This window comes from Triticum urartu, chromosome 7 (genome assembly GCF_003073215.2).
Source record: "Triticum urartu cultivar G1812 chromosome 7, Tu2.1, whole genome shotgun sequence".
In the NCBI taxonomy this organism is placed as follows: Eukaryota; Viridiplantae; Streptophyta; class Magnoliopsida; order Poales; family Poaceae; genus Triticum; species Triticum urartu.
In genome coordinates, this window is record NC_053028.1 from 389582001 (window position 1) to 389607177 (window position 25177).

The following is a 25177-nucleotide window of genomic DNA, read 5'->3' on the forward strand; positions in this document are numbered from 1 at the left end:
ATCCCCGTCAACTTGGTAGGCCCACAAGTCAGCCTCCCACTATGTTGGGTTCCAGCTGGTAGGGGGAATATTCATTTTTTGTGCATAATAAGGAGGCACTTCCTTGCGTGCGAAGATAGCTGGTGGGTCCGACATGTCAGCGGGGGGCACGTTATTTTTGCGAAATACAGAGGCCCTTCCAGTGGGTCCAAGATGTCAGGTGGAGGAATCATTATTTTGCGCGTAATAAGGAGGCATTTCCTTGTGTGCGGCCATGGACCCAGCTGTCAGCATCTCCACGCACAGTCTACTTCTGATGGTGTCGTTCGTTGACCACATTGACCACGCCGCGCCGAGCGCATCCAAGGTGGTGGACGACGGCGAGGCCCTGGACAGCAACGAGCCGGAGATGGGAAGACGCGGGAGTAGAGTCGCAGACGGAGAGGTGTACGAGGGTTAACTAGTTCTAGTGCGGTGTGGTTCGGCAGTCGGTGGAGAAGAACATGAGGTGTGGAGGGGTGGAGGGATGGCCTGGCCAACGGTGGAGTAGCGCTTCATAGCGAAGCGTGCTAAGAAGAGCTGCTAGCAGCATGAGGTGGGAGGTGGTCCCGGCGGCGCTGGAGGAAGAAGACGAGAGATTGAAGATGGATGCCGGTTGTTGGATGTAAATCCAACAGCTAACATGTCAGAATCATTTGTTGACTAAATTGACAACAACTTACGTTGGCTTCGACCAATTGGCCCACATTTCAGCCTCCAAAAATGTGGCACGTATTCAACCCATTTTTTCAGAATTATAGTCTTTTTTTGCGTGGTAGAATTTACAGTCAATTTGATCTCTTTTTTTGAATTACAGCCATTAGCTGGGCTGGGTGAACAAATAACGTAGCGTCCATGCGACCCATTTATTTTATTTCCTAAAAAATTATAGGCCATTTGCAATTTCTCGAAATACACGATTTTGTTGGGCTGATTCTAATTATAATGTTGGGTTGGGCCAGCAATGTTATCAAAAAATAAAAAGGGGCTGAGAATTTTGTTATAAATATATTTAAATAATAAGTGATATTATTACATTTTTCCTTAAATCTTACCAAGCTTTTGTACACAATCACTAGGATTTTCATGCCAAAACAATCCAGGATTTTATTTGTTACGAAATTATTTTTATAAGTTAATAAGATGTGGGATATTATTTTCTTACATATGTAAGTATCTGTTAAATATATGATGACAATAAAAATAATATATAATAACATATAAAATAATTTAAATATATATAATATAGTTAGAAGGGAAACATAAGTTGGACCTGGCGTTCCTATTCTTATATAGAAAAATAGAATAGACCTCTGCGGTTTCTTCAAAAAAAATCATAAATTGGGCAGCGAAAAATAAAACCTTGGATGGGAGGTCCATAGGCCGGTCGATACATGATGGCCCTAAGAAAATACAAACAGGCCTATGGACCTCGCATCCGAGGTCATGGGCTGCGCATGTTAAAAATGAAAGCCTAGACGGGGAGCCCAAAACCACGTCCAACACTTGCCAAAACTTCATCCCTCGTTTTCTCTGTGTTTCGCACACTCGACATTGTGTGGGCATTTTGACTGTGCATCATATGAAGATGTGCTATGCATGAATGTTGATCAGCATGATGTTAACTGGCTGGTAGTTCCATTTTCGACCATGAATAAAACTTCCAACATGATGTTAACCTTGATTGAAAAGGCCGTGTTAATATAAATGCCCTGCCTCTGAAAGTTACAGTTTCTTATCTAAAACTAAACTTGGAGTTTCTTATCTAAAATTGAAACTTGCAGTTTCTTCTCTGAGAATCACATTGTCTGCACTTTTATACTCCTATGAAACTACATTTTTAAGTGCTAAAAATAGATCTCTAGAATTCATAAAATACTTCATATGCTCAATACTACAAATCTGAAATTCAAAAGACATTCATATCTAAAAGTACTCTCAAAATACACAACACAAAACACAATTCACAACCTGCAAATACTGACAACCCTAAGCTTCTCCTGACAATTCACAACCTGCCCGACTATTGGGCTGGGGGGGGGCAGCCCCTCCTATTCCTCGGCGGCAGACAGCCGCCTCGTGAGACGATGTGAACGGCGAGGGAGATGATGGCGGGGAAGCGTCATCGGGCAAACTGCTTTTCTCCTCTTGTAGTTGGGTTCAGTCGACGAAGACTCCACCAGCTTGCTCTGGCAGGACACCCTCACAAACGGCACCCTGTAGATGCTCGATCCTTCAATCTCTGGTGGATGCTCCATCTGGGATCGATACTCCCACCACCGCTCCCTCACGATCGGATTCGGTGAATCTGTTTGCTCCATGGCCCAGAGGAGCAGCTCTATGTACTCTGGCGCGACTCCCTCCGGGAGTATCGCCGCCTTTTCGCTCGGTTGCAGATATTTGGCCATGGATGTCACCGTCGCCACTAGTTGGTCCTTGTTGTCAAACCAAGACTGTATCTCCAACATCCTAGCTTGCTTCACAGGGTCGCCGTCTGCGATCCTCATGTATCGGTTGTACTCCTCCATCGATCTAATTCTCCACAACACCTTCACTCGCCGGCGGTGGTTTTTGAATGGAAGTGGAGAGAAGCAGTGCTGGTTTTGGATTAGAACGGGAGAGGAGCGAAGCTGGTTTTGGACTGAACAGGAGAGGAGGGGCGGTGGTTTTGAAATGGAAGAGGAGAGGAGCGGTGCTGCATTTAGATTGTAACAGGAGAGGAGCGGTGGTGGTTTAAGAGGAGAAGAGTGGAAGAGCGGCGCTGGTCTTAGAAGTATTTTTTTGTTGTTTTGCGTATTTTGGGTCAAAGTTTGACCACGTAATGTATTTGACAAGCAAAATGTGAATGCATCTCACCAAAAATTGTATCATTTGGTTCATATCTGAATGTACTTTCAAATTATATTATTTTTGCAACGTACAACATATATTTTATGTGCGAAAATCATGGTCAATTATGACCCAGAATAAAAGGGAGACTAGTTAATGTGGGGTAGCTTTCTTAATTGAAGGGTAAATTGATTTTGATTTTGATCCAGTCACAGCGTGCTGGCCCTCTCGTCCAATCCTAAATCGCCGCCGCATGCTCCTCTCCCTCTTCTCCATTGCAAAACCACCTCCTCTCCCCTCCATCATCTCCATTCCAAAGCCACCGTCTCGCCTCTCCCTCTTCTGATCTTCTCCATTGCAAAACCACCTCCTCTCCTCTCCATCATCTCCATTCCAAAACCACCGTTGAGCCTCTCCCTCTTTTGATCTTCTCCATTGCATAACCACCTCCTCATGCACGTGGCCCGGAGGCGCGGTTGTTGTCATTTTGATCTGAAGCGCCGGATTATAACAAATAACACAAAAAAATGCCACATGACGAGAAATCATAACCTCACTGCCCAAAGGAGATGACATGAATCCCGACGGACAAACTAGACGAGGAACAAAGCTCAAATTAAAGATAAACTCGTAGAAAAGGGGTCCGTCGATAGATGTCCTAATTAACATAGCCGGCTTGACCTAGATGGCAGCCGAGTAGTCACTGTTCGTGCATGTGCCCCCAATGACTAGCCCAACTCAGTTGTCGTTGTTTAACCCTCGCAGTGCTCTGAAGCACATGACACCTAATTTTGCGAGATGACAAGAAACCTTTTTTAGATTTCTCACCACAACTACAGCCATGTACAACACAGCCTGCACGATATGTAGACGATAGCCAATCCAGGCATGTATGCTGGAGTCTGGTCACATGCGTGGACGAACTGATCTTCCGTGTCTTGCAGGGATCGTCCAGGCACCAACATAGTACAACACTTCTCTAGTACTATCGCTCGTCTCCCTCTTCTATTAAGTCACCCGACTTGCGGGGCCGGGGAGTGTGCCTATGGTCGGTTCTCAATTGCTATTCCACATGTGTGTGCAAACACAATATGACACGCGTTCCATTCAGAGAGCAGCGTGCCAGACCGACCGACCGTCTGGGGTGCGATGCGAACGCGATGGGCGTGCTGTATAATCCATACATGTGTACCGTCGTTTTCTAGACGCTTTGCTCCATGGCTCGGGCGCAATCCATGGATACAAAATTAGTATACTGTATAATATTTAAAAGTCGAGGGCGGGGCTTTTCCTGCGCGGTAGGCAGCGGGGCAGTTCCGCCTAGTCAGTTCGACAGAAACGCGAGAAGATGAGGGAGTAGGCTGCTGCAAACGTAGGGCTGTGTGATTTGACAGCGAGTTACTACTGGACAGGTGGGGCCCCGTGATTTGACTTTCCATTATCATTGTAACTACGGCGCTACACCCGGCGTGAGTCTCCCGATTCCTGACCACCTCCATTACGAAGAAAGAGATAGAGAGGAGTAAAAAAATACACTTATAGCCAACCTTATAACCAACCTTGTTGTAGTATGAGTGACTAAGTGATGACTATGTATGACATGCCAACATCAGATAGCCTAACGCACCATGTTAAATCTCCAAGGGCGCGAACGTGCGAGCGACACGACGGTCATGGTAGGCGCGACCATGATACGGGCTGCTGGCAGCCCTTGGATCTGAGATCAAATGGTTGCATGCTGAGTTGCTGAAAATTTGCAGAATAACCCTCCAGGATAGGATATTCACCCATACGTCTAGAATCACTCCATGCAACCGTTCGATCTCAGATCCAAGGGCTCTCGGAAGCCCGTATCATCGGAGAATGGAAAGCCACTACCCTGTCGTTCGCACGCTGGCAGTTCGCTCCTACTTGTCCCTGCACGTCCTTCAATACTATGGCGGTTCGCTCCTAGTCGTCTCGTCCATTCACATTACGGCAGTTCCACTAATCCTAACCCTCCTCCCAAATCCATGGCGTCCAAATCTCCATGATCGGCGGTGAGTACAAGGTTAGAACCATCACCGGCAATGAGTTCGACGTCATCTACACCCGTTCTTCCACGACGGTGAAAGGATGCCTTTCTCGCTTCAAACGCATGTTCGAAAACTCAGATGATGAGTGGGTCGCTGGGCTAGATGTTGAGTACACCACAGTCCTGGGACCAGAGAAGGATCTAAAGGACGTAGAGAGGAAGAAGCCTGCCGTGATCCAGGTTTGCGTACATAACGTTTGCTTGGTCTACCACATATGCCATGCCGACGTTGAGTGCCAGGATTTTAAGAACTTCCTCAAGGACAAAACAGTGAAATTCGTTACTGTAGACTTTAAGAACGACATGGATGTCCTGCGTCAGATAGGTCTCGTTGTAGGCAACCCCTTCGACCTCTAGAATAATCGGCTGGTGTCCTCTCGTCAGCCTTCAATGCTGACCCTGGCAGGAGCCATGGTTCATCCTTCGTACGGTAAACTGGAGAAACCTCCATACACGTTTCATCGTCATGCATGGCAGCGGAATGTACTAGAAATAGACCACATCCACTAGGCTACAATGGATGGCTACCTTTGCTTCAATATCTACAAGGGTTGGATGAAGAGCAACAGCCAAGTGTGTGGTTCAAGCAAAGAAGTATCGGCCAAGAGGAAGAGGGACAAGGACGAAGTCGAGGACGTGGACGAGGACTCCGAGTAAGGTGGCAGTGTCGTTGCTCATGGTGGTTCTAATGCAGTGTCTACCAAAATAGTTGCAAAGTTTAATTTTAGGTGTGATTAATTTAATTTGAGGGGTGTGTTGTGCTGAGCCCCTAGCAGAACTATGTTATGTTTCTTCTCATTACTTTAACTCTTCAGTACGTACACACTAGTATTTCTTACATTTCATCTTTTAGTTGGTATAGTACTACCACTCGTTTCTTCACATTATATACGTACAATATATATGGCCAACATCATATAGCCAGCAGTTTAGTTGTCAAAGAATTTCAGGGTGCTTAGTTTTGTCAAAGAATTCCATGATGCTTAGAGGGTGCTTGGATCCAAGGGACTTATTTTAGTCTGACTAAAAATAGTCTCTTTAAGAGGCTAAAGTTCCAAGCACCCCTGACTAAAGAGGGGCTAAAACTAGTCTTGAGACTAAAAAAATTTAGTCAGGGGTACCCCTACTAAAATGTGGATTAAAGGGTGCTTGGATACGTTTTAGTCTCATGACTAAAAGTAGTGGAACTAAAACTTGCTAGCCTCATCCATCTTGGATCCAAATACTAAAGAGACTAAAATCAAGTTAATGAGCATTTATTATCCTCCAAATCCTCCAATCCAGAACTCGCCTGTGTTAAAGGAGAGGACTTAAATGAGGAGAGAGAGGACTAATCCATATTTTAGTAGGGGTACCCTGACTAAAAAAATTTAGTCTCAAGACTAGTTTTAGCCCCTCTTTAGTCAGGGGTGCTTGGAACTTTAGCCTCTTAAAGAGACTATTTTTAGTCAGACTAAAATAAGTCCCTTGGATCCAAGCAGCCTCTTAGTCCTCTCTCTACACATTTAACTCCTCTCCTTTAACAAAGGCGAGTTCTAGATTGGAGGGTTTGGAGGATAATAAATGCTCATTAACTTGATTTTAGCCTTTTTAGTATTTGGATCCAAGCATGGGTGAGGCTAGCATGTTTTAGTCCCACTACTTTTAGTCATGGGACTAAAATGTATCCAAGCACCCTCTTAGTTTTATTTGAGGGGTGGGTTGTGCTGGACACCATTATTGTGACTAGACTTTTTAATAGTACTATATGCACAATTTGGTGACGAGCGCTCTCTATATGTACCACCTTTTTTTTAATTTTAAGTTTTGCTCCATGGCGCAATCCATCGATACTACTGTTGTACAAAAGTATACATTTTTTAAAAGGCTAGAGGGTGGGGCAGTCTAGCTTGGTCGGTTTCACGAGAGGCGAGGTCACGTGATTTGACAGCTCATTACTGCTGGAAGGAGGGGCCTTGTGATTTGATTGCTCGTATAAATGGCCGACGACCTGATTGAGGAGGAGCAAAGAACCATGCAGTATACTCAAGTTTTCCACTGGAGTAGTACTGCGACGGAGGAGCACGAAACACGGCAGCCCAGTGCCATATGGCGATAAAAAATGATCTAATTTGCTAGTCATCTCATTGTTAGCATTGTTCTATTCATTCCCTTAAAAAAACCATTGTTCTATTCATGCCTCGCAGAGAACGTGACACGTGCGGCGAAACACCCGAAGCAAAAAGATGAAACACAAGAGCAAAAGAAGAAGGAAGATTATCACCACAAATGATCTAATTCGCCGCGGAGTCATAACTGCTTCTTCATCGCCTCCACAACCTCCATCTCCTTGCGCGTCTCCTCCGCCATCTTGTTTCATTTTTTCCATGACGCGGGATTTCTCGACGCGAGCCTTCATCATCTGTTCCACTGCCGCATTACGTACCTTGACAGCAGTCGGGTGCTCGATGTGGAGCTTCGCCAACTCCTCCTTCTGTTCCATGATCAGGGCCTACAGCATCTTCATCGAGGAACTACTATTCTCATGCAGCTTCTTCCAGCCGGCGTTCTTCTCCTTCAGTAGGTCGATCTCGTGGCAGAGCTTCGCCTTGTCCTCCTAAAGTCACAGGATTTCGCCGGTCGCCTTCTTCTCCGAGGCAATGCTCTTCTTCAGCAGCATCACCAAGCCGGTGGTCAACTCCCCCTGCTGATTGAGCTCAGCTGGCATGTCGTCGAGGCTCTCCTTCAACAACTCCATCAAGCCTTGGATGAACTCCTTCTGCTTATTGAGGTGCTTATTGAGCTGATCGGGCATGTCGTCGAGGGATAACGACTCAGCTCTGCCAGCTCGGCATGTTCGCCTCCGCGGCTAGGGCGCTCCTGGGAGCCATTGCCTGCCCGTGAGAGATCTTTTGAGGTCTCTGCGTGGCGGCGAGCCCTCTTTTTTTCCGCAACCTTGGTTGCCGCTCCCTTGTTACGAGTAGTTCTCGACCTAGAGCTCTGCTCACCGGCCATGGCAACGACGGACGAAGAAGAAGCACTTATGAGGAGGAAAGGTAGAGTAATTTTCGATTAGGTAGTTCCCCTTTTTATAACCTAAGTACTAGCACTAGTACTAATACCTGCATAGTGGGAACACATTTAGGTTTGGTACATACTAGTAGGTGTAAGCAGGCTTTTGAATGTGATGGGAACAAGGTAAAGATTAATTGATGGTTTTGGTTTTGAGGCCCGAAACGGCTCCCGATGAGTTTAGCGAAACATAAATTTCAAGTACTACACTGCTCAAATGCGTAAATATTATGTTACTATCAAAAATTGGCACAAAATACGAAGGAGACCAATGGAAGTACTACTAGCAACCCGCGATTTAACTACTCGCATGTGCGCAGTGGAGTAATAATGTCTTTCTTCCGCCCTCACGTCCACTCAATTTGCATGCGCTGTATTAATTGACCATCAATGAAGTGAACGACTTTACACACGTCAAATTATCACATGGGGTGGATCTTGGTACAAAATTGCATCCGCCCGTGTACCCGCATGTGCGTGCGAGGGAATGAGTGCGTGCGTGGCGTGCGTGCACATCTTCGCTTCATGCATGTACCGCCAGTATGGCTCAGGGAGGACGAGTACATTCTTCTGGAACCAGCAGCACATCACTGTGATCAATCCACGCAAGGAGGTCGCGACAACGCCTCCACATGTGCCATCTGGCTTCATGAACTTTAAGAGAGACACTGTGTAGCGTGCCATTGGTATTCTAATTTACGTGTTTGCACATACTCAAAGTACTAGTAAGGTACACGTGCATTGCACGCATCAGATTTTGCAACCAAATTATGAATAAATACCACACTATAGCATGTAAGCTCCGAGTCATATATGCCTGATGTAGCCCTTCGTTTAATTCTTATAGTTCATCTCATTCGGAATCAATTAGTTTTTATAAAAAAGCTAAGAACGCGGGAATAGGAAAAACATGGGATTATAGTGGAATGTCGTCTTGAATCCTACATGATTGTACGAGTGTTTGATTGTGCATAGAAAAAACGCAGAATTCTTTCAAAGAGGTTTGAGTGGATGGGATGTTTCCTATGAAATCTAGTGCAAATGAATCATATGAAAAAATTCCTATGGTTTACAATCCTACGAATCAAACAACCAAGATAGGAAAAATTCCTAATGATTAGAATCCTCCAAAATTCCTTTGAGAATCCTTTGAATCAAAGAAGCCCGTAATCTATTTTATGATTCATGGAATTGTGCCTTGTAAAGCATAAAGTAAAAAAAATAATGGCAATTCAACTAGAAAAAAAGTTTGGGCAGTTATGATATGGAAGATTCTAGAACAAAAGAGAACCACTGTTGTTTTGAGGTTTGTGCATTATGCTTAAGTTCAACCATGGAGTCTGCTAGATTGTACATGTGGCAAAATCCGGTGGGGGGCTACAAGATGGTGCGAGGGGCCAAGTGGAGGGAGACTATGAAGGAATGCACAAGTGCGAGATCGATATTTAGAGAGAGGGGGCGAACACGTGCGCTGTTGCACGCAGTGGCGAAGCCAGGAAAAATAAATGAGCTAGGGGGCCAAGCATTGCTAATCCTTTACGAGGAGGGTCAATTCATGAACTTAAACCATTTTTAGCAGCAATTGTCTAATGATCACATTCATATTAGCCTCGATATATAGTGATGTTAGGGGGGAGGGGGGCAGGGCCCTTACTGCCCCTGTCTTCGCCATTTGTGCACGCGTCTGAGAGATGAAGCGGAAGGCATGGATGATGAGAGGGGGACGTTGGATATATAATTAATGTGGGTGTATTAGCTATATATGTTAATCCTATATAGAGAGGTATAGATTGATCGATGTGGACGTGGGAAAGAGGGTGAGACCTCACTGGATATATCCATTGATCGGTTTGTGTGGAAAACTATGAGAGACCTAGCTATATACACACATACATAGAGGAACATCGATCATTGCGCATGCACGCGTGAGAGATAAAGAATGCCCGATATGATGGAGAGGGGGATGTGTGTGGGTGTGTGCCTTCATGGGAGACCGACCTAAAGAAAAAGATTGCATGCGTGCGATGGATAATGCCGACTGGTAGTGTGTGTGCATGCATGCACGAGAGAAAGTTAGTGGTACAATTATAAAGAGAAGACTACTGTGTGGGTATAAAAGAATAGGTGAGGTCATAATCAATGTAAAGCTGAATTCAAATATTTGAATAAGAGATCCTGATGTTTGAAACCCATGCATGCATGAATATAACGGAGATCTGCACGGTGTGGTTTGGAAACGAGCATGTTGTAATGTATACACATTGAACAAGGTCAGACTTATTTGAATTTGAGATACCGATGGTAGACATCATTTGGCCACGTCGCATCCATGCAAGGACACACTATTCTAATTGGAGATGATGGGCGGCTTTCACGTCACATATCTATATTATACCCCTATATATATATTATATTTTATATTTTTTTTATATTGTGTGCGGGTAACTTTAACTTTGAAAGATGGTCGTTGGATGAGGCGAATCCGATGGTCCAAAGATGGCAAATTTGAGCACTACTGGCCGTTGGATATCATCTAGATTCCACCAGATTTCGCCACATGTATAATCTAGAAGACTCCATGGTTGAACTTAAGCATAATGCACAAACATCAAAATACAAGCACTTCTTATTTGTTCTAGAATCTTCCGTATCAGAATTGCCCAAATGTTTTTATACATGATTTGCCATTATTTGTTTTTTACTTTATGTCTTACGACACACAATTCCATGAATCTTAAAATAGATTAGCTTTCTTATAAAAACTAGATGATGTTGAATGAAATGAACTATAAGAATTAAACGAACATCTACATCATGCATATATGACTCAAAGCTCGCATGCTATAATGTGGTATTTATTCATAATTTGGTTGCCAAATCTCATGCGTGCAATCCACGTGTACCTTACTCTAGTCTAAATAGTGTTTGTGTGTGTGTTGTGCGTGTTGAGGTGCAAATTGTCTTTTTTCTGGGCCATACATGGGCCAGAAGTGAAAACGGGCTAGAATCATATTGGATGGCCAGATGACGCTACTGGGCCTAATTCGAATAGGGCATAACGGGCCTTGGGTTAGCGGGCTGTAAATGGGATATATGCGAATAGGCCATTAACAGGCTTTCAATGGGCCGGCCCGCCACCTTTTGACCAAGTCAAACAGGCCGGCCTTTTCAGAGGAATGGGCCTCTATTGGGTCGTGCCATGTGTCAATGTATCATAGGCGCCTTCTGTCCAATGAGTGGATGACATCTGTCCCGACGATGAGCCGACACCTGTTTCCTCCAGCCAATGATGATTTTACATGTGGAAAATCCCCATTGGTCGGGGCTGTTAACGGGTTATCAGATCCAAAACCTGACCTGATAGCTTAACAGCGTTCCGTTACGGTGGATGCCACGTGTCGGTCACCCTTGACGAAAGCACTTCTGTGACGCGCGATTTATCATCATGGAAGTGGACACTTCCGTGATGATAATTTTGGTAATGTCATGGAACACTTCTACGACAGCACAGGTATGACTATCTTGATTCTGTCATAAAATCGTCATGGATGTACATGCATGACAGAAATCGCGACCTACTGTGACAAACACGTATCATCACGGAAGTGTATTTTTTTGTTGTGGGATGATTTTCAAGAAATCCTGGGATGAAATACATAGTAAGACCATTTTGGCATTTTATCTTGTGTCCCACAAGATGTTTTAGGGCCCCATCATAAGCATCATAAGTCTTTGATTTCCGGCTGGAGACCTTTCCCTGCAAAAGAAAGTTAATTCTTCTTAACCACTCACATCTTCAGGGGTGGCTTAGAAGCAATTAGTCTAAGTACAACATTTGAGAACTTTGGCTTTGGATCCCTAGCAAATAGCCTTGCAGGAGGTGAATAATAGTCATAAGAATAAGCAGAAAAGTTCTTGGTTTTATGAACATAGCAGTTTGATGAAACACACTCATATTCATAAGTCTGAGTATGGTTTCCCTACAAAAGATTGGCGTTAGGGTGACCCTGGTGGGTTCTTTGTCTGTATGACGCCTTTAGACCATATGAATCCTTTGGTCTGGGGTTTGTCTTCTTCCCAGGTGGTGTCATGATGACATTCACATGAAGCTTCTCAAGACAACTTTTGGGGACCCAGATCTTCTTCAAAGGTGGTCCATTCCTATAGTTAGTATCAATATACCTAGCAAACACTTCACCATTCTGATTTTTGAACAGTTTATAATTTGCATTAAAGGATTCATCAATGATAATAGGGTTAGCACAAGTGAAGCCAGATAAGGTTGATGGATCCACTAAAGGTCCCTTTGCAGCAACCCATGTGGTTTTGGGGTACTGCTCAGGCTTCCAGTATGAACCATCAACATTCATTTTCCTCTAGAACCCAACACCCTCTTTCCTAGGGTTTCGGTTCAGAATCTGTTTCTTGAGGACATCACAAAGTGTCTGATGCCCTTTGAGGCCTTTGTACATCTTTGTTTCAAGCAATGTCTTCAACCTAGCATTCTCATCAGCAATAGCAGTGGTATCCTCAGAAGAGGGGTTAAAAACCACCTCAGCAGTTAAAGATATTGCAACAATAGCAGCAGTAGAACATTCAGCAAGAGACAACATTATCACACTCAAGATATTTTAAATAGGGTGGCTCAAAGTCTTCCTGAGTGGAACTGATCTGTTAGGTGCAAAGTGAATCGTTCTCCTTTTGAAGATCTTCATGAGACGCTCTCAGATTCTCAAGTTCTTGCTTCCTTCGAAGATAATCATAGGAAAGCTTCTCATGAGTAGCTGAGAGACTTTCATGACGACTTTCAAGTTCTTTGTACTTAATGTGAAGATTTTTTATGTCTTCAATCAATGACTGAGTTTGATTCATTTCCGCATCCAAAAGGTCACCATTTTGTCTAGCAACTTTTGAATATGTTCCATAGCAGTTTGTTGTTCAGTTGCAATTTTAGCAAGTGTTTTCTAGATAGGTTTGGATGATTCACATTCAGAGTCATCTTGACTGGATGTTTGAAAGTAAGCATCGCGTGAGCTTACCTTGGCACCACGTGCCATGAAGCAGTAGGTAGGAGAAGATGGCTCGGGTTCGGGAGTCATTGTTTTGAGTATCTTTGAATTCAAGGAACCAGGGGTCCTGACGTGTTTGATGACCTTCACAAACATCAGAGGTCCGGTCCCATATAAGCTTTGCATTGTAGAGATGCATGATGCTCCTGGACTCGTCTCTGGACAGGCAGGAGCATATAATAGCCTTCTCCTTGATATCCAGTAGAGTGTATTTCTGAATATCGGCAACGTGCGCCATCTTGCATAAGTCAGTGAGACCAATCTCTGTGATAGTCCAAAGCTCACTGTCAATCGCAAGGAGGCGCTTCCTCATCATAGCCTTCCATTTGTGATAATCATGACCCTCAAAGAATGGGCACGCAGCGGAGACTATGATGATGCTGATACCATCGAAGACTGAGCACGCAGCGGAGACCTTGATTATCCCTGTAGTCGACATAGCTAAAACTCCAGGTGGTTAAATCGAATCACACAGAACAAGGGAGCACCTCGCTCTAATACCAATTGAAAGAGCTAGTTATCGACTAGATGGGGGGTGAATAGGAAATTTTTATGAAAGTATTCAAAACATGAGGTCTTTGAAGACAAACAGATGAAATGAACCTATTGATAAGCAGCGGAAGATAGACTACACTAGACATGCCATAGTCAAGTAAGCAATGTAGTGAAAGTACGAAGACTATCAGGAGCTAGGTAGTATGGATCAGGATGGAAGACATTATGAAGCCAAATAGTAAATAGTCTTCACACAGTGAAGTCAATCAGATCAGACAGGCAAGCAATGACTTCATGAAAACAAAATGAACGGTAAAGGGAAGTGGGAGATAGAACCAGCTACTTGGTGGAGACATTGATTTGGTAGACCAGTTCCAGTTGTTGTGACAATTGTACGTCTGTTTAGGGAGGCTGAGATTTAACTCAGAAGACCGCATCTTCACCTTATTCCCCTTCAGCTAAGGACACCCAGTCCTCACCCAATCACTCTGGTGAGTCTTCAAGGTAGACTTCCAAACCTTCACAGACTTCGTTCACAACACGGCGCCTAACCGGATGGAGGATTCACAGTCCTCAAGTGTAACAAGTCTTTAGGTCACGCAGACAGAAAGACTTCAGTGATGCCTAACACTCTTCGGCTCTAGGTGTTTTGGGCTTTGTCCTCGCAAGCATCTCTTCTCAAATGCTTCGGAGGTGGGTTGCTCTCAAATGACAAAAGTCGTGCACTAACTCTGAGAAGCCACCAATTTATGGTGTAGGCGGTGGGCTATTTATAGCCAGGAGGCAACCCGACCTGATATGTCCGAAATGACCCTGGGTCACTAAGGAACCGACACGTGTCCAACGGTCGGATTTCAAACACACGCGACAACTTTACTTGGGCTACAAGCCAAGCTGACTCATCCAGCTCTGGATAAGATTTGCTCTCATTGTCTTTGCTCGAAGACATAGAATTTTGGTTGAGCATTACATCAGTCATTCTGACTTTGTTCACTTGGACTCCACTTAACAGTATGGTGGTTCCTATGACTCAACAAAGAAGAAAAAGAAACTACGAAACAACTATGTCTTCACGCTCCATAGTATTCAAGTGAATGTTTTCACATGTCATAATCTTCATCGTGAATATCTTCATGAACCACCATTGTCTTCACACATTTTTAGGGGTCAACTCTGGTAGGTAAACCGAATCAATAAGGGACTACTACCTGTGTTATCCCGCAATTCTCGCAAACACATTAGTCCCTCAACCAAGTTTGGCGTCAATACTCCAAAACCAACTAGGGGTGGCACTAGATGCACTTACACTTGGGGCGTCATTTTATTTTGTTAGGATTTGCTTGCTGTTATTTATAATAATATTTTGCATCTTTCTTGTCAATAATAATGCCAAGGATAGCCTTTGCCACGCTTATTTTGCAAGTCTACACGTTGCTCTTTCAAAACATAAAGTTTATCGATGTTGCAAAAATTCCCTAGAAAAGTCAGAATGTGATAAAATGTTGAAACTTTTTGCAAATAAGCTCTGATAAATTTTCTACAGTGTGGTAAATTTTCATAACTTTTGGAGTTAGGGAAGTATTGATACTCTTGCATTCTTTACAGACTGTACTATTTTGGCAGATTGCTATTATGTTTGCTTGTTTAATGATTCTATTTGAGGATATGCGTATTAAATATGTAGAGGAATTTAGTATGCAATGTTTAATAATAATTTTAGTGATTTGCTATAGTAGAAAATGATAAGGTTTTTGCATTGGTTTATACTAACTTATCTCACGAGTTCTTGTTGAGTTTTGTGCTGATGAAGCTTTTGAGATTTAGGAAAACCGTGATATAAAAGGAATTAAGGAGACACAAAAACTCAAGCTTGGGGATGCCCAAGGCACCCCAAGATAATATTTCAAGAGGTCTCAAGCATCTAAGCTTGGGGATGCCCCGGTAGGCATCCCACCTTTCTTCTTCAACAATTATCGGTTAGTATCGGTTGAGCCTAAGTTTTTGCTTCTTCACATGATGCGTGCTATTCTTAGAATGTCATTTTATTTTATTTTTTGCTTGCCGTTTTAATAAAATTCTTAGATCTGAAAGTTTTTAATAAGAGAGAGTCCTCAATTAGCTACCCATTTACTTAACTACTTGCATGATCTTCACTTGTATCTTTTTGGAGTAGCTTGACATTTACTCTTGTGCTTCACTTATATCCTATGAGTAAATTGTTGAATAAATTGAATGTCATGAAGTTGAAATCATATCATGCCTAGTGGTAGCTTCACATTGGATTTAGAAAGTGAATCTTTTGAGGCTTGACAATCACAATATGGTCATACAAGCAATTCATGAATAATTAGTATAAGGAAGAGAACTTTCACATGCAAATACACTATCTTGGAAATCTTTTGTGATTGTGAGCCCCCATAAAAATATTATATGCCAAAATTGTTGACGTTGGACAAGGAGGACAACGTAATGGTTTATGTTTGTTCATATTCACATAGAAGTTATATTGTCATAGATCCTTCAATATGTGGTGCTTGCCCCCCTCTTTGCTAGCCAAAAATTCCGCACCAAGTAGAGATACTACTTGTGCATCCAAAAACCCTTAAACCCAAATCTCATTTTCAAGAGTCCACCATATCTACCTAAGGATTGAATAATATCCTTCAAGTAAGTTGTCATCAGTGCAATATGGTAATAAAAATTGCTTCTAAAAGTGTTAGATCATTTAGTGTAAGAGAAAATTGAGTGTTGCACAAACTTGTGATGGCAAAGAATAAAAGCGACAGACTGCATAATAAAGGTTGCTATCATAAGGGGCAATATAACGTGATGTTCTTTTGCACTAAGGGGTTGAGCATACAAACAACAAAGCGCATGGCAACCTCTGCTTCCCTCTATGAAGGGCCTATCTTTTACTTTTATGTATTTACTTTTATGCATACAGTCGAAGTATTTATCTCAAATCCTTTTTATTTTTCTCTTCTGGCAAGCATCATGTGGTGAGGAAAGATCTAGGCACATATATCCAGTTGGATATGGGTAGCATGAGTTATTATTGTTGACATCACCCTTGAGGTGAATACGTTGGGAGATGAAATTATAAGCCCCTATCTTTCTATGTGTCTGGTTGAAACGTTTTGCTCATGTGTATGCAGTGAGTGTTAGCAATCATAGAAGATTATATGATGGTTGAGTATGTGGAGCTCTTACTTAGACTCTATTGAATAAGTTGAATTGCAATTGTTTGGTGACTGAGAACATAGGTTGTTGAGTTTCAAGAGAATTCATTGTTTGATCCTTAACATGTGAATTGTTTGCTACTTTAACATGAGAAATTTTATGAGGAAGAATTTCTGTTATGATGCTAGGAAAAGTGATTGAAATTGTCATTGATCAAACTTGTGCACTTTACTAGCATTCACACTTCATAAAGTATTTCTTTTATCATTTACCTACTCGAGGACGAGTAGGAATTAAGCTTGGGGATGCTGATACGTCTCCAACGTATCTATAATTTATGAAGTATTCATGCTGATATATTATCATTCTTGGATGTTTCACAATCATTTTATAGCAACTTTATATCATTTTTGGGACTAACCTATTGACCCAGTGCCCAGTGCCAGTTGCTGTTTTTTTCTTGTTTTTTACATCGCTGGAAATCTATCAAACAGAGTCCAAACACCGCAAAACTTTTTGTGGATATTTTATGGACCAAAAGACCACCAATGGGTGAGAGCAACACCTGGGGGGTGCCCTGACAGGGGCACAACCCACCAGGGCGTGTCTGGGGGCCCAGGCGCGCCTAGGTGGGTTGTGCCCACCTCGGTGGCCTCCCGCACCCCCTCTTTACCCTATAAATTCCCAAATATTCCGAAAACCCTCAGGGAAAACCTAGATCAGAAGTTCCGCCGCCGCAGGCCTTTGTAGACACCGAAAACCAATCTAAACCCCGTTCCGGCACCCTGGCGGAGGGGGGAATCATCTCCGGTGGCCATCTTCATCATCCCGGTGGCCACCATGACGAGGAGGGAGTAGTCCACCCTAGGGGCTGAGGGTTTGTACCAGTAGCTATGTGTTTAATCTCTCTCCCTCTATTTCTTGTGTTCTTGAGATGTCACGATCTTGATGTATCTCGGGCTTTGTTAATATAGTCGGATCATATGGTGTTTTCCCCTCTCTATCTTGTTGTGTTCAATTGAGTTTTTCCCTTTGAGATTTCGTTGTTATCGGACTGAATACTTTTATGGATTTGAGAGCACTTGATATATGTCTTGCATATGAATACTCGTGGTGACAATTGGGTATCATATTGATTCACTTGATATGTGTTTTGGCACTCAACTCGCGGATTCCCGAGGTGACATTGGGGTAATCTACGCATAGGGGTTTATGCACGTTCTTGTCTTTGTTTCTTCGGTAGAAATCTTGGGGCACTCTTTGAGGTTCTTTGTGTTGTATTGAGTATTATGAATCTGAAATTATTTGGTGTTATTTTAGTACGAACTCTTGGATAGATCGATCGGAAAGAATAGCTTCGAGGTGGTTTCGTACCCTACAAATAATTTCTTCTTATGTTCTTCGCTAGATAGGAACTTTGGAGTGATTCTTCATCGCACTTTGAGGGGTGGTTATATGATCCAATTATATTAGCACTGTTGAGAGATTGCACTAGCGAAAGTACGGACCCTAGGCCTCATTTTCAAGCATTGCAATACCGTTTTTGTGCCCGTTTACTATTTGCTACCTTGCCGTTTTTAATTATTCAGATTATAAAAATATATTTCTACCATACATATTACACTTGTATCACCATCTCTTCGCTGAACTAGTGCACCTATACAAATTACCATTGTATTTGGTGTGTTGGGGACACAAGAGACCCTTTATTATTTGGTTGCAGGGTTGTTTGAGAGAGACCATCTTCATCCTACGCCTCCCACGGATTGATAAAACTTAGGTCATCCACTTTAGGGAAAATTGCTACTGTCTTACAAAACTCTACGCTTGGAGGCCCAACACGTGTCTAAAAGAATAAAGTTGCATAGTAGACATCACTATCTTATCTGAAAGAATAACTCCCACTTGATTCAAGCGATTGTAGTACCCAGACATTCCGAGTACATGCTCACTGGCTGAGCTATTCTCCTCCATCTTGTAGGCAAAGTACTTGTCAGAGGTCTCATACCTCTTGACACGGGCATGAATATGAAATACCAATTTTCATCTCTTGGAACATCTCATATGCTCCATGGCATTCAAAACGTTTTTGAAGTCTCAGTTCTAAGCTGTAAAGCATGGCGCACTAAACTATCAAGTAGTCATCATATCGAGTTTGCAAAACGTTCATAACAACTGCATCTGCTCGTGCAATAGATTTGTCACCTAGCGGTGCATCAAGAACATAATTCTTCTATGCAGCAATGTGGATAATCTTCAGATCACAGACCCAGTCCGCATCATTGCTACTATCATCTTTCAACTTAGTTTTCTCTAGGAACATATCAAAAATATATAGGAGCTATATCGCGAGCTATTGATCTACAACATAGATATGCAAAACTATCAAGACTAAGTTCATGATAAATTAAGTTCAATTAATCAAATTACTAATGAACTCCCAGTTAAATAGACATCCCTCAAGTCATCTAAGTGATACATGATCCAAATCAACTAACCCATGTCCGATCATCACATGAGATGGGGTAGTCATCAATGGTGAACGTCTCTATGTTGATCATATATACTATATGACTCACGTTCGAACTTTCTATCTCCAGTGTTCTGAGGCCATGTCTGTACATGCTAGGCTCGTCAAGTTTAACCCAAGTATTCTGCATATGTAAAATTGTCTTACACTCATTGTATGTGAACGTAGAGTCTATCACACCCGATCATCACGTGGTGTCTCGAAACGAAGAACTGTAGCAATGGTGCATACTCAGGGAGAACACTTTTACATTGAAATTTAGTGAAGGGGTCATCTTATGATGCTACCGTTGTTCTAAGCAACATAAGATGCATAAAATATAAAGATCACATGCAATCAAAATATGTGACATGATATGGCCATCATCATCTTGTGCTTTTGATCTCCATCTCCAAAGCGTCGTCATGATCTCCATCGTCACCGTCTCGACACCTTGATCTCCATCATAGCGTCGTGGTCATCTCGCCAACTGTTGCTTCTACAACTATTGCTAACGCATAGTGATAAAGCAAAGCATTTACATGGCGTTTGCATTTCATACAATAAAGAGACAACCATAAGGCTCATGCTGGTTGTCAGATATCTTACAAAAGATGATCATCTCATACAATAACGTTTATCACATCATATCTTGACCATATCACATCACAACATGCCCTCCAAAAACTAGACATCATCTACTTTGTTGTTGCAAGTTTTACGTGGATGCTACGGGCTTCTAGCAAGAACCATTCTTACCATGGTGCAGACCTCCTCACTGGCGATCTCCCTTCCCATCCACTAATCTATGGATCTCCTCCGGCGATCTCCTCCGGCGTATTCTCTGGATCAAGGCAATACCCAACTTCTATGGGTTCCTCTGGTGGATCTACCCTTGGCTTGGATTTCTCCAAGTGTAGGGTTTTCTCTGATGAGGTTTTCAAATCTACTGGTCACACAGCCCATCCAATGGGGCACAGGAGGGCATTCACATTGATTGTCTCTTTTAGTCGTCGTGCTTTCCGCTTGTCGGAGGATTCTGTGGCGACGGCTTTGGAAGCTACAATTGGGGGTTCTACAATTGATCTTTGTGTGGATCACATCAAGGATAAGGTTTATTCCTTTCAAGTCTCTTGCAAGCAAGTTGGTTTTATTATTATGGACCTTCGTTCTTTTGCTTGTGATTTGTTCAAATGATACTTTCATCTGTGGGGCAATGGGGGACCTAATTGGATTAGAGAGCTCAAGATCTGGAGGAAAGAGTGTGATGTTGAATGGATTCTAGTGTTGGGGAATGCAATAATTTCAAAAAAAATCCTATGCACACGCAAGATCATGGTGATGCATAGCAACGAGAGGGGAGAGTGCCGTCCACGTACCCTCGTAGACCGTAAGCAGAAGCATTACGAGAACGCGGTTGATGTAGTCGTACATCTTCACGATCCGACCAATCCAAGTACCGAACGTACGGCACCTCCGAGTTCAGCACACTTTCAGCTCGGTGATGTCCCACGAACTCCGATACAGCAGAGCTTCGAGGCAGAGTTCCTTCAGCAGGACGGCGTGATGATGGTGATAATGATGCTACCAACGCAAGGCTACGCCTAAGCACCGCTACGATATGACCGAGGTGGATTATGGTGGAGGGGGGCACCGCACACAGCTAAAAGATCAACCGATCAACTTGCGTGTTCTAGGGTGCCCCCCTCCCCAAGTATATAAAGGAGGGAGGGGAGGTCGGCCGGCCTCTCTAGGCACGCCAAGGGGGGAGGAATCCTCCTCCTAGTAGGAGTAGGACTCCTCCTTTCCTAGTCCTACTAGGAGGGGGAAGGAAGGAGAAGGGGAGGATAAGGAAAGAGGGGGCGCAACCCCTCCTTTAGTCCAATTCAGACTAGGCCCATGGGGGGCATGCGGCCAGCCCTCGTGGCTTCTCCTCTTTTTCCCTTAAAGCCCACTAAGGCCCATATGTACTCCCATATTCCCGTAACTCCCCCGGTACTCCGAAAAATACCCGGATCACTCAGAACCTTTCCGATGTCTGAATATAGCCTTCCAATATATCGATCTTTACGGCTCGATCATTTCGAGACTCCTCGTCATGTCCGTGATCTCATCCGGGACTCTGAACCACCTTCGGTACATCAAATCACATAAACTCATAATACCAATCATCACCGAACGTTAAGCGTGCGGACCCTATGGGTTCAAGAACTATGTAGACAAGACCGAGACATGTCTCCGATTAATAACCAATAGCGAAACCTGGATGCTCATATTGGCTCCTACATATTCTACAAAGATCTTTATCGGTCAAACCGCATAACGGTATACGTTGTTCCCTTTGTCATCGGTATGTTACTTGCCCGAGATTGGATCGTCGGTATCTAAATACCTAGTTCAATCTCATTACCGGCAAGTCTCTTTACTCGTTCCGTAATGCTACATCCCGTAACTAACTCATTAGCTACATTGCTTGCAAGGCTTATAGTGATGTACATTACCGAGAGGGCCTAGAGATACCTCTCCGACAATCGGAGTGACAAATCCTAATCTTGATACATGCCAACTCAACAAACACCATCGGAGACACCTGTAGAGCACCTTTATAATCACCCAGTTATGTTGTGACGTTTGGTAGCACACAAAGTGTTCCTCCGGTATTCGGGAGTTGCATGATCTCATAGTCATAGGAACATGTATAGTTATGGAGAAAGTAATAGCAACAAACTAAACGATCATCGTGGTAAGCTAACGGATGGTCAAGTCAATCACATCATTCTCTAATGATGTGATCCCATTAATCAAATGACAACTGATGTCTATGGTTAGGAAACATAACCATCATTGATTCAACGAGCTAGTCAAGTAGAGGCAAGCTAGTGACACTCTGTTTGTCTATGTATTCACACATGTACTAAGTTTCCGGTTAATACAATTCTAGCATGAATAATAAATATTTATCATGATATAAGGAAATATAAATAAAAACTTTACTATTGCCTCTAGGGCATATTTCCTTCAGTCTCCCACTTGCACTAGAGTCAATAATCTAGTTCACATCGTCATGTGATTTAACACCAATAGTTCACATCTTTATGTGATTAGTTCACAACTCCATCTGACTAACACCCAAAGGGTTTACTAGAGTCAATAATCTAGTTCACATCGCTATGTGATTAACACCCAAAGAGTGATCATGTTTTGCTTGTGAGAGAAATTTAGTCAATGGGTCTGCCACATTCAGAGCCGTATGTATTTTTTCAAATTTTCTATGTATACAATGCTTTGCACGGAGCTACTCTAGCTAATTGCTCCCACTTTCAATATGTATCTAGATCAAGACTTAGAGTCATCCAGATCGGTGTCAAAGCTTGCATCGACGTAACTCTTTACGACGAACTCTTTGTCACCTCCATAACCGAGAAACATTTCCTTATTCCACTAAGGATATTTTGGACCGATGTCCAGTGATCCACTCCTGGATCACTATTGTACCCTCTTGCCAAACTTATGGTGTGGTACACAATAGGTCTGGTACACAGCATAGCATACTTTGTAGAACCTATGACTGAGGCATAGGGAATGACTTTTCATTCTCTTTCTATTTTCTGCCGTGGTCGGGTTTTGAGTCTTTACTCAACTTTACACCTTGCAACACAGGTAAGAACTCCTTCTTTGGCTGTTCCATTTTGAACTACTTCAAAATCTTGTCAAGGTGTGTACTCATTGAAAATATATCAAGCGTCTAGATCTATCTCTATAGATCTTGATGCTCAATATGTAAGTAGCTTCACTGAGGTCTTTCTTTGAAAAACTCCTTTCAAACATTCCTTTATGCTTTCCAGAAAATTCTACATTATTTCCGATCAACGATATGTCATTCACATATACTTATCAGAAATGTTGTAGTGCTCCCACTCACTTTCTTGTAAATAGAGGCTTCACTGGAAGTCTGTATAAAACCATATGCTTTGATCACTTTATTAAAGCATATATTCCTACTCCGAGATGTTTGTACCAGTCCATAGATGGATCGCTGGAGCTTGCTCACTTTGTTAGAACCTTTAGGATCAACAAAACCTTCTGGTTGCATCATATAAAACTCTTCTTTAAGAAATCCATTAAGGAATGCAGTTTTGACATCCATTTGCCAGATTTCATAAAATGTGGCAACTGCTAACATGATTCAGACATAATTTTTAAGCATCGATACGAGTGAGAAAATCTCATCGTAGTCAACACCTTGAACTTGTCAAAAACATTTTTGAGATAATTCGAGCTTTGTAGATAGTAACACTACTATCAGCGCCTGTCTTCCTCTTGAAAATCCATTTATTCTCAATTACTCACCAATCATCGGGCAAGTCAATCAAAGTCCATACTTTGTTCTCATACATGGATCCCATCTCAGATTTCATGGCCTCAAGCCATTTGGCGGAATCTGGGCTCATCATCGCTTCCTCATAGTTCGTAGGTTCGCCATGGTCAATTAACATGACCTCCAGAATAGGATTACCTTACCACTGTGGTAAGGATCTTACTCTGGTTGACCTACGAGGTTCGGTAGTAACTTGATCAAAAATTTCATGACCATCATCATTAGCTTCCTCACTTACTGGTGTAGGAATCACTGGAACTGATTTCAGTGATGAACTACTTTCCAACAAGGGAGCAGGTACAGTTACCTCATCAAGTTCTACCTTCCTCCCACTCACTTCTTTCGAGAGAAACTCCTTCTCTTGAAAGGATCCATTCTTAACAACGAATATCTTGCCTTTGGATCTGTGATAGAAGGTGTACCCAACAGTTTCTTTTGGGTATCCTATGAAGACGCACTTCTCTGATTTGGGTTTGAGCTTATCAGGCTGAAACTTTTTCACATAAGCATCGCAACCCCAAACTTTAAGAAACGACAGCTTAGGTTTCTTGCTAAACCACAGTTCATAGGGTGTTGTCTCAACGGATTTTTAGACGGTGCCCTATTTAACGTGAATGCAGCTGTCTCTAATGCATAACCCCAAAACGATAGTGGTAAATCGGTAAGAGACATCATAGATTGCACCATATCTAATAAAGTACGGCTACGATGTTCGGACACACCATTAAGCTGGGGTGTTCCAGGTGGCGTGAGTTGAGAAAGTATTCCGCATTGTTTCAAATGAACACCAAACTCGTAACTCAAATATTCTCCTCCACGATCATATCGTAGAAACTTTATTTTCTTGTTACGATGATTTTCCACTTCCCTCAGAAATTCTTTGAACTTTTCAAATGTTTCAGACTTATGTTTCATCAAGTAGATATACCCCCATGTGCTCAAATCATCTGTAAAGGTCCGAAAATAATGATACCCGCCGCGAGCCTCAACACTCATCGGACCACATACATCAATATGTATTATTTTCAATAAGTCTTAGTCATCTTGCCCATGAGGCATGGTTCACAAGCATCAATTGATTCATAATCAAGTGATTCCAAAAGCCCATCAGCATGGAGTTTCTTCATGCGCTTTACACCAATATGACCTAAACGGCAGTGCCACAAATAGATTGCACTATCATTATTAACTTTGCATCTTTTGGCTTCAATATTATGAATATGTGTATCACTACGATCGACATTCAATAAACCATTCACCTTGGGTGTATGACCACAGAAAGTTTTATTCATGTAAACAGAATAACAAATATTCTTTGACTTAAATGAATAGCTGTATTGCAATAAACATGATCCAATCATATTATGCTCAACACAAACACCAAATAACATTTATTTTAGGTTCAACACTAATCCCGAAGGTAAAGGGAGTGTGCTATGGTGATCTTATCAACCTTGGAATCATTTCCAACACACACCGTTACCTCGTCCTCAACTAGTCTTTGTTTATTTTGCAACTCCCATTTTGAGTTACTACTCTTAGCAACTGAACTAGTATCAAATACCGAGGGGTTT